This window comes from Leptodactylus fuscus, chromosome 6 (assembly GCF_031893055.1).
Source record: "Leptodactylus fuscus isolate aLepFus1 chromosome 6, aLepFus1.hap2, whole genome shotgun sequence".
NCBI lineage: Eukaryota > Metazoa > Chordata > Amphibia > Anura > Leptodactylidae > Leptodactylus > Leptodactylus fuscus.
In genome coordinates, this window is record NC_134270.1 from 61,842,352 (window position 1) to 61,850,020 (window position 7,669).

A 7,669-nucleotide genomic window follows, 5' to 3' on the forward strand; every position below is an offset into this window, starting at 1 on the left:
GATGTGCAGTGAAAGCACATAGACCCCATAGACTATAATGGGTCCGTGTACTCTCCGCGCGGTGTCTGCACGGAACATGCGTACAGAAAAGTAGATCGTGATCTACTTTCATGTCTGCATGATTCGTGGGAGCAGTGTGTGGAAAGCCCACAGACCCCATCATAGTCTATGGGGTCCATGTGCTTTCACTTCACACCGCTTTCCAGTGCGTTTGGTATTCTGTTGGGGGGGGGGGGTGTTCCCCATGCAGACTTCTCTGAACGGATTACCAATCGCAGATGTGAACCAGGTATAACCTACTGCAATCTCATACTGTTGCCTTGGCTTTACTGTGCCTTCACACTCTGCAGATTTTGTTGCAGCAGTTTGAGGCTGAAAGTCCGTTCCAGTTATGTTTTGTAGCAAGCATTTCAATTTATGAAAGCCCAGTTCAGATCAGTGGAACTGATTTTCAGTACAGCTTGTGCAGGCACTCTTACTATTTTCAAAGAAAGGGAAAGAATGTGTTAGGTGCACTGGTGGTGAAGATGGCAATGCATGAGCTTAGATTGTGGTATTGAGCACTTTGGATAGTCATTTCCCATTAGGCTTCCTTCGCGTTACATTTTTCCTTGGCATTTTATTCGTTTAAAAAAAACAAAAAAAAACCCACAAAAAACATCTGCGCTGTATCCCATTTTAGTCAGTCATGCAGTCATATACCATATGGGTCAAGACTGAGAAGCTTTGGTTGGTGCCCATGCCACGCACTATTGTGGGTCGGCTTCCGCCTTCCCTCTATTTGGTATTCCTACTGTGTTAAGTGTTCCCTGATATCTTTGTGCTCCTCAATGGTATCCATTTTGTTTAACCCCCCCTTCTCCCAGAGAGAATGTCTTCTGGTATGGTCCGAGGCAGGACTTTTCTCGATTGCTGACAATGGTTGATCCTGCGACATTGGAGCTCGGGCCGTTTTGCTTATCTTATGGCCAACTGGAATCCTTCGGCCATTAAGTGGCTTCACTACTCAGGTGGTGCATTTTGTCTGCTCTCTCCAGGAGTCCCCCCAAAGTATCACTCCCCACTGTTTTTGAGAGGATTTGCTGTGCAGGTACATTCACCAGGGGCCTCTTCCCCCTCCTCAGTCTACCAGCTTCTTTCCTCCCAAGCTACTGACTCTTCCCATTTGTCACCGTTCTATGTCCAGATGGAAGGAGGCAGTGGGTAGATCTACACTCACCGGCCACTTTATTAGGTACACCTGTCCAACTGCTTGTTAACACTTAATTTCTAATCAGCCAATCACATGGCGGCAACTCAGTGCATTTAGGCATGTAGACATGGTCAAGACAATCTCCTGCAGTTCAAACCGAGCATCAGTATGGGGAAGAAGGGTGATTTAAGTGCCTTTGAACATGGCATGGTTGTTGGTGCCAGAAGGGCTGGTCTGAGTATTTCAGAAACTGCTGATCTACTGGGATTTTCACGCACAACCATCTCTAGGGTTTACAGAGAATGGTCCGAAAAAGAAAAAACATCCAGTGAGCGGCAGTTCTGTGGGCAGAAATGCGTTGTTGATGCCAGAGGTCAGAGGAGAATGGCCAGACTGGTTCGAGCTGATAGAAAGGCAACAGTGACTCAAATAGCCACCCATTACAACCAAGGTAGCCAGAAGAGCATCTCTGAACGCACAGTACGTTGAACTTTGAGGCAGATGGGCTACAGCAGCAGAAGACCACACCGGGTGCCACTCCTTTCAGCTAAGAACAGGAAACTGAGGCTACAATTTGCACAAGCTCATCGAAATTGGACAATTGAAGATTGGAAAAACGTTGCCTGGTCTGATGAGTCTCGATTTCTGCTGCGACATTCGGATGGTAGGGTCAGAATTTGGCGTCAACAACATGAAAGCATGGATCCATCCTGCCTTGTATCAACGGTTCAGGCTGGTGGTGGTGGTATCCTGGTGTGGGGAATATTTTCTTGGCACTCTTTGGGCCCCTTGGTACCAATTGAGCATCGTTGCAACGCCAAAGCCTACCTGAGTATTGTTGCTGACCATGTCCATCCCTTTATGACCACAATGTACCCAACATCTGATGGCTACTTTCAGCAGGATAATGCGCCATGTCATAAAGCTGGAATCATCTCAGACTGGTTTCTTGAACATGACAATGAGTTCACTGTACTCCAATGGCCTCCACAATCACCAGATCTCAATCCAATAGAGCATCTTTGGGATGTGGTGGAACGGGAGATTCGCATCATGGATGTGCAGCCGACAAATCTGTGGCAACTGTGTGATGCCATCATGTCAATATGGACCAAAATCTCTGAGGAATGCTTCCAGCACCTTGTTGAATCTATGCCACGAAGAATTGAGGCAGTTCTGAAGGCAAAAGGGGGTCCAACCCGTTACTAGCATGGTGTACCTAATAAAGTGGCCGGTGAGTGTATATCCTCAAGATAGTCGCAGATTGTGTAGTCTCGTGCTCAGAAGTCTTCTCAGTGTGTGACCTCTGCTCTTTTTCATACTTTGAATCCAGTGATTCCCTTGGGGTGCTGGCACTGTGGTACTGCGGTGGGCACTCTGTATCACATTTTCTGAACATGTCTCCTCATTCCGAGCTTCTGGAGGGAAGTCAGGGCTTTGACGGTTGCTCTTTTCCCACAGGGGTTCCCATTGACCCTCTTTTCCATCGCTTGAACCTCCCTCCTACAGTAGGAAGGCATCCAGACTCTTCTTGTACCTCTGCACTTCGAGGAAGACTCTCATTGCTAGAAACTGGAAGTGGGAGTGTGAATCCTCCTAGCCCTGAGCTCCTGGCTAGTATGAAGGATGTGAGAAGAATTCCTGACTGCTAGCTTTAATAGTACTCTGGATGCCTTCCAATCTTTCTGGACCCCTTGGGACACACATTGTATCTTACAGGGTCTTCCCTTTCCTGCTTTTTCCCCTTTGTTCCTTCTCTGTCTCTTGTGGTTGCCCCCCCCCCCCCCCCACACACACACACACACACACACACACGCACCTTATCCTTTTTGCCTTGTTGCTCGGGTGGTGTGATTTTGATTTCTATTTACTTGGGGATATGGCACACAGCCTTCCTCCTATTGTTGTTTTCATTATGTTCGGTTTTTAACTTTGTTTTGGAAAAAAATTTCAATAAAAATTAATTAAAAAAACCCAAAACCTCCTGTAATGCTTAGTCCTTTTTTACAGTGTTTTTGTTCACATAGCATTTGTACAGCATTTTTATTTTTTCAAATTATATTTTGGTATCCACATAAAGCCCCGAAAAAAAAAAATAAATCACTCAGATCTTTGAAAAGAACAGGCATAAGTTTTATATACAGTGTGTGTGTATGTATGTATAATATTTATATGTGTGTGTATGTATATATATATATATATATATATATATATATATATATATATAAAATATGCGCTGTATATACGTTACTCATCATTTCTCCTAAAGGATATAAACAAAAAAACTTGGGGAGTCTTCAGTAGTTACCTTTTTTAATGGCTAACTAATAATGATGGTAGATTACAATGTTTGGAAGCTCTCGGCTTCTTCTTCAGGTATATCTAAAAACAATCTCTGAAGGATGCATATTTATGTACAAGAGGGACACATAGGAATAGAATTCTAGGAGGGAGGGAAGAAGAAGGTTATTGGTTATACAACTAAACAATTCATCAGTTTGCAATGTTCTTATCAATTCCAAGTGTCTTTTATGGCTGGCTGTCTCAGTTCAGTGATTTCTGTAGGGTGCCATGAACCTCCCTCCTAGAATTCTATTCCTATGTGTCCCTCTTGTACATAAATATGCATCCTTCAGAAATAGCTTTTAGATATACCTGAAGAAGAAGCTGAGAGCTTTGAAATGTTGTAATCTACCATCATTATTAGTTGGCCATTAAAAAAGGTATCAACTACTGAAGACAAGTTTTTGTTTTTTGTTTTTTTTAAAAATATTTCCTACCCACTAGATAACACGGTACAAAAACAAACATTTTCCTTATCCTAAAAGAGAAAGAGACATGGACTGCACACGCCAGTCTTAAACATTGAGCAAGTTCTACAATACTGAACATGAGGCTCTTAATATACATATTGATCAAGGTGTATAAGCCCATTAGCCACTTCGTGGTGACCTCTTTATAGTGGGTCCCTACTCTACTGGGTGCGGCACTGAACAGCAACCGCCAGCACCACAATACAGCGCCCACAGGAAGAGTGACCCAGTAGCCCAGTAACACCCCTGCTGCCAGGCTCTAGGTCACATCGCCACATGGGCACTACAGCACAGTAATGACACCACACAGCACCACTCCATGTGAACAGTTCACAAAAAACCTTACCATATGGGGTACTGCTTTTATCGTGTGAACAGGTCTCAGAGTTCACCTTGCCATATGGTCTCGGTCAAAGGACTGGGCCAGTAGAAGGCTCCCTTAATTTAAAAACGCCTTGGCCAAATGGGAGGAGACTACAAAAGGGACTCACCTACTAGCTCTCAGTCTTCTGATTGAGGCAATAAGGTAAGGTGAATTTTTTGAGCTCTGTTCACATCGTGCGGTGCTGCGTGCCGCTCCCGTGGAGCTCTGCCTGTGGGGTGGTGTGGCCCAGAGCTTGGGGGCTTGATCTGTTGGTAAAGGTGTTCCTGGACCTTTGGGTCGCTCTCCCTGTGGGTGCTGTATTGTGGTGATGGTGGTCATTATACAGCGCCGCACCCAGTAGAGTAGGGACCCACTATAAAGAGGTCGCCATGAAATAGTTAGTGGGTTTATACACCTTGATCAATACGTATACTAAGAACCTCATGTTCAGTATTGTAGAATTTGCTGAGAAGCACAAGATCAATGTATAAGACTTGGATACAGCTATAGCCATAGAAACCAGTGCATATCCATATAATTTACAGAGCATTACACAAGTATGAAAAGTAATGGGACGCAGGACAATCGTGTTATAACAGCTCATCTTGCTGCAGGTCACGGCCCTCTACACCATGAGCATCCCTCCTAAAATACTCTGTACTGCAGTAGCTTGTTCTGAGCTGCTGGGAAATTTCAAGTGATCTCACTAGTTGCGGTTGTATAGAAATTGCCTGACTGGATTTTTCTCAGACAACGAGGAGTCCATTAGTCCCATTTCATATAAAAAAAATAAAAAAAATAAATCTGTAAAGTAATGGCTTTCTATGTGTTCTTCCTATGAGATCATAACACAGATTGGCACATGTAACAGCCCTCCCCCCCCCCTCCAGGTCAGTGCCAGGAAAAAAGCAAAAAAACTCTGATAATTGTATTTTTTCTAGACTGTTCTCTCCTACTAATCTACAGCTGGAAGCCACAACTATGCTTTATAGTCCACTGATGGACTAGTGGTTTCTGCATCATTACTGATCCTCCAAGCCCCAGGTATCTTTCTATAGGAAAAAAGGGTCTCATGAAGCCCACACAACACACAAGTATACTACAGTAACAAACGTATATGGAGCCATATACTAGGTTCTATAACTACGGTAACCTATACAGTGATCAGGTTTATGAGAAATATATCCTGGCCGTGCCTCAGATATACGGTCAGATGGTATCGGCGCTGGCTCCTCGCTTTTGGTTTCCTCATCTTCTTGGAGATTAAACTTTGAGAAGCGGATCCATTACTCAAGTCTTGGTTAATTATTAATCTTCTGGTATCACTGTCTCCTTTCTTTGCCGGCGTCATCATTGCTCCTTCACTTTTCCAGAGCTCAGCAGTAGGTAGAAGATGAACGTCTGCTGAGTAAAGATATCCATCACTTCTCATTGACAATTTATCTTCCTTCAGTCAATTGGAAAATCTGTTTAGAATTTCGGTCGGACATCCCCTGTTTTGTCCATCATGTTTCACACTGTACTGCTTTTATTGCCACAATGTAAAGATTTCTTTTTATGTTTCTTTAATCTTTAAAATTCAGTTTTTAACCCTTTCCAGCCGCAGCCAATTTGTGGTTCTTGATTTTAGTATTTTATTCCCCACCTTCCAAAGGCAATAGCTTTTTTTTTTTCAGTTCACAGAGACCTATAAGGCAAAAAAGCGCTGCGGGAAAAACCATGTGGGCAGCGCATCGCGGATCTTCCTGAAATTCTTTGGACAGAAAGTTTGCACTTTCGATTTGGAACACATTTACTTGGGACTGAAACAATGGTGGGTCTAAATCAGCTGAATCTGAAACACATTTTGACTAGGGTTGAGCCAATCTTGACTTTTCAGGATCGATTTTGAAATCCGATTTCCGATCATTTTTCATTCGAACCCGATCTTGATCCCAATTCCGATCCCAATGCAAGTCAATGAGATTTTTTTACTAATCAGAGATCGGATTTTAAAAACAATCCTATTCACTATACAGCATGGAATCTAACAATTGAACACTTTAATTGTTAGAATCCATGCGGTGTAGTGATTTTATTAAAATCCCTAAGTAGCCAGTGGATTTTTTTTTAATCCTTTGGCTTCTTAGTCCCTCCTGGTGTCCACTTACCTGCAGAGATGGCTGGTCTGGTGCCCGGGGTTCTCGTTCTTCTTCACCTCGCTGCCCCCTGCCTCCCAGGATAGGAGAGTGTGGACGGGTTAGGAGAGTGTGGGCGGGGAGACGTGACGTCTCCCTGCCCTGTAACCGCCCACACTCTCCTAAGCCACAAGGCCCGCTTTCTTCCTAGCTCTTTAACACTAATCTGGGAGGTGGGGGCAGGGAGGCAAAGAAGAACAAGAACACCGGGCACCGGACCAGCCATCTCTGCAGGTAAGTAGCTACTAGAGATGTTAGCTAGTATCCCATTAGAATGAATGGATGCAGCCGGCGCACAGCGGGTTAAGGCTGTGTGCTGGCTGCTTCCATTCATTCCTATGGAACCGCAGTGGAGCCTTCACACTGAGTATACACTCCGCTCAGAATGAGTGGAGCGTATACTCAGTGTGAAGGCTAACATTGTTAGCTTTTCCCACAATGCTTGGCCAGTAGCAAAGCATTGTGGGAAATAATCACTGATCTCGATCCCACCTAAAAAGATCATGTTCGGAATTCCGATCGCGATCGTGAAATTTTCTCAATCGCCAATCGGAATCCGATCTTTTACGAACACGATCGCTCAACCCTAATTTTGACAAATCTGCTCATCGATACTGGCATTAAAAGATCCAAAGAAGAAGATATTTTCCTCCTAAAATTAAAAAAAGCCATATCCAGGTTAAGTTCCCAAACACAAATGTCCAAATCTTCTCATTACACCTTTTCTCTGTAGGTTATACTCCTGGGTGACAAATAATGATACTATATACTGACCTGACCTGTAATACTAGTCCTGTAAGGCCGGGTTAAAACAGGGTTTTTTGGTCCGGAACCTGAGGCGGAGGCGGCCTCAGGTTCCGGACCAAAATATGGGTAGCTGTGACTGGATGCCAGCTGCGACTGGCATCCAGTCGTGCACTCCGCTCCGGATAAGGCTCAAATGAATGGGCCTAGTCGGGAGGGAGTGTCTTCAGGCCGATGTCGTGAGGCAAATCCACCTGAAAGAATGAGCATGTCACTTATTTTTTCTGGGAGCCGGAACAAACGATGCGATACGGCCTCAAAATCCTGACCAAAAAACTCTGTGTGAACTCAGCCTCAAGGTTCTGTCACACACGGTTTT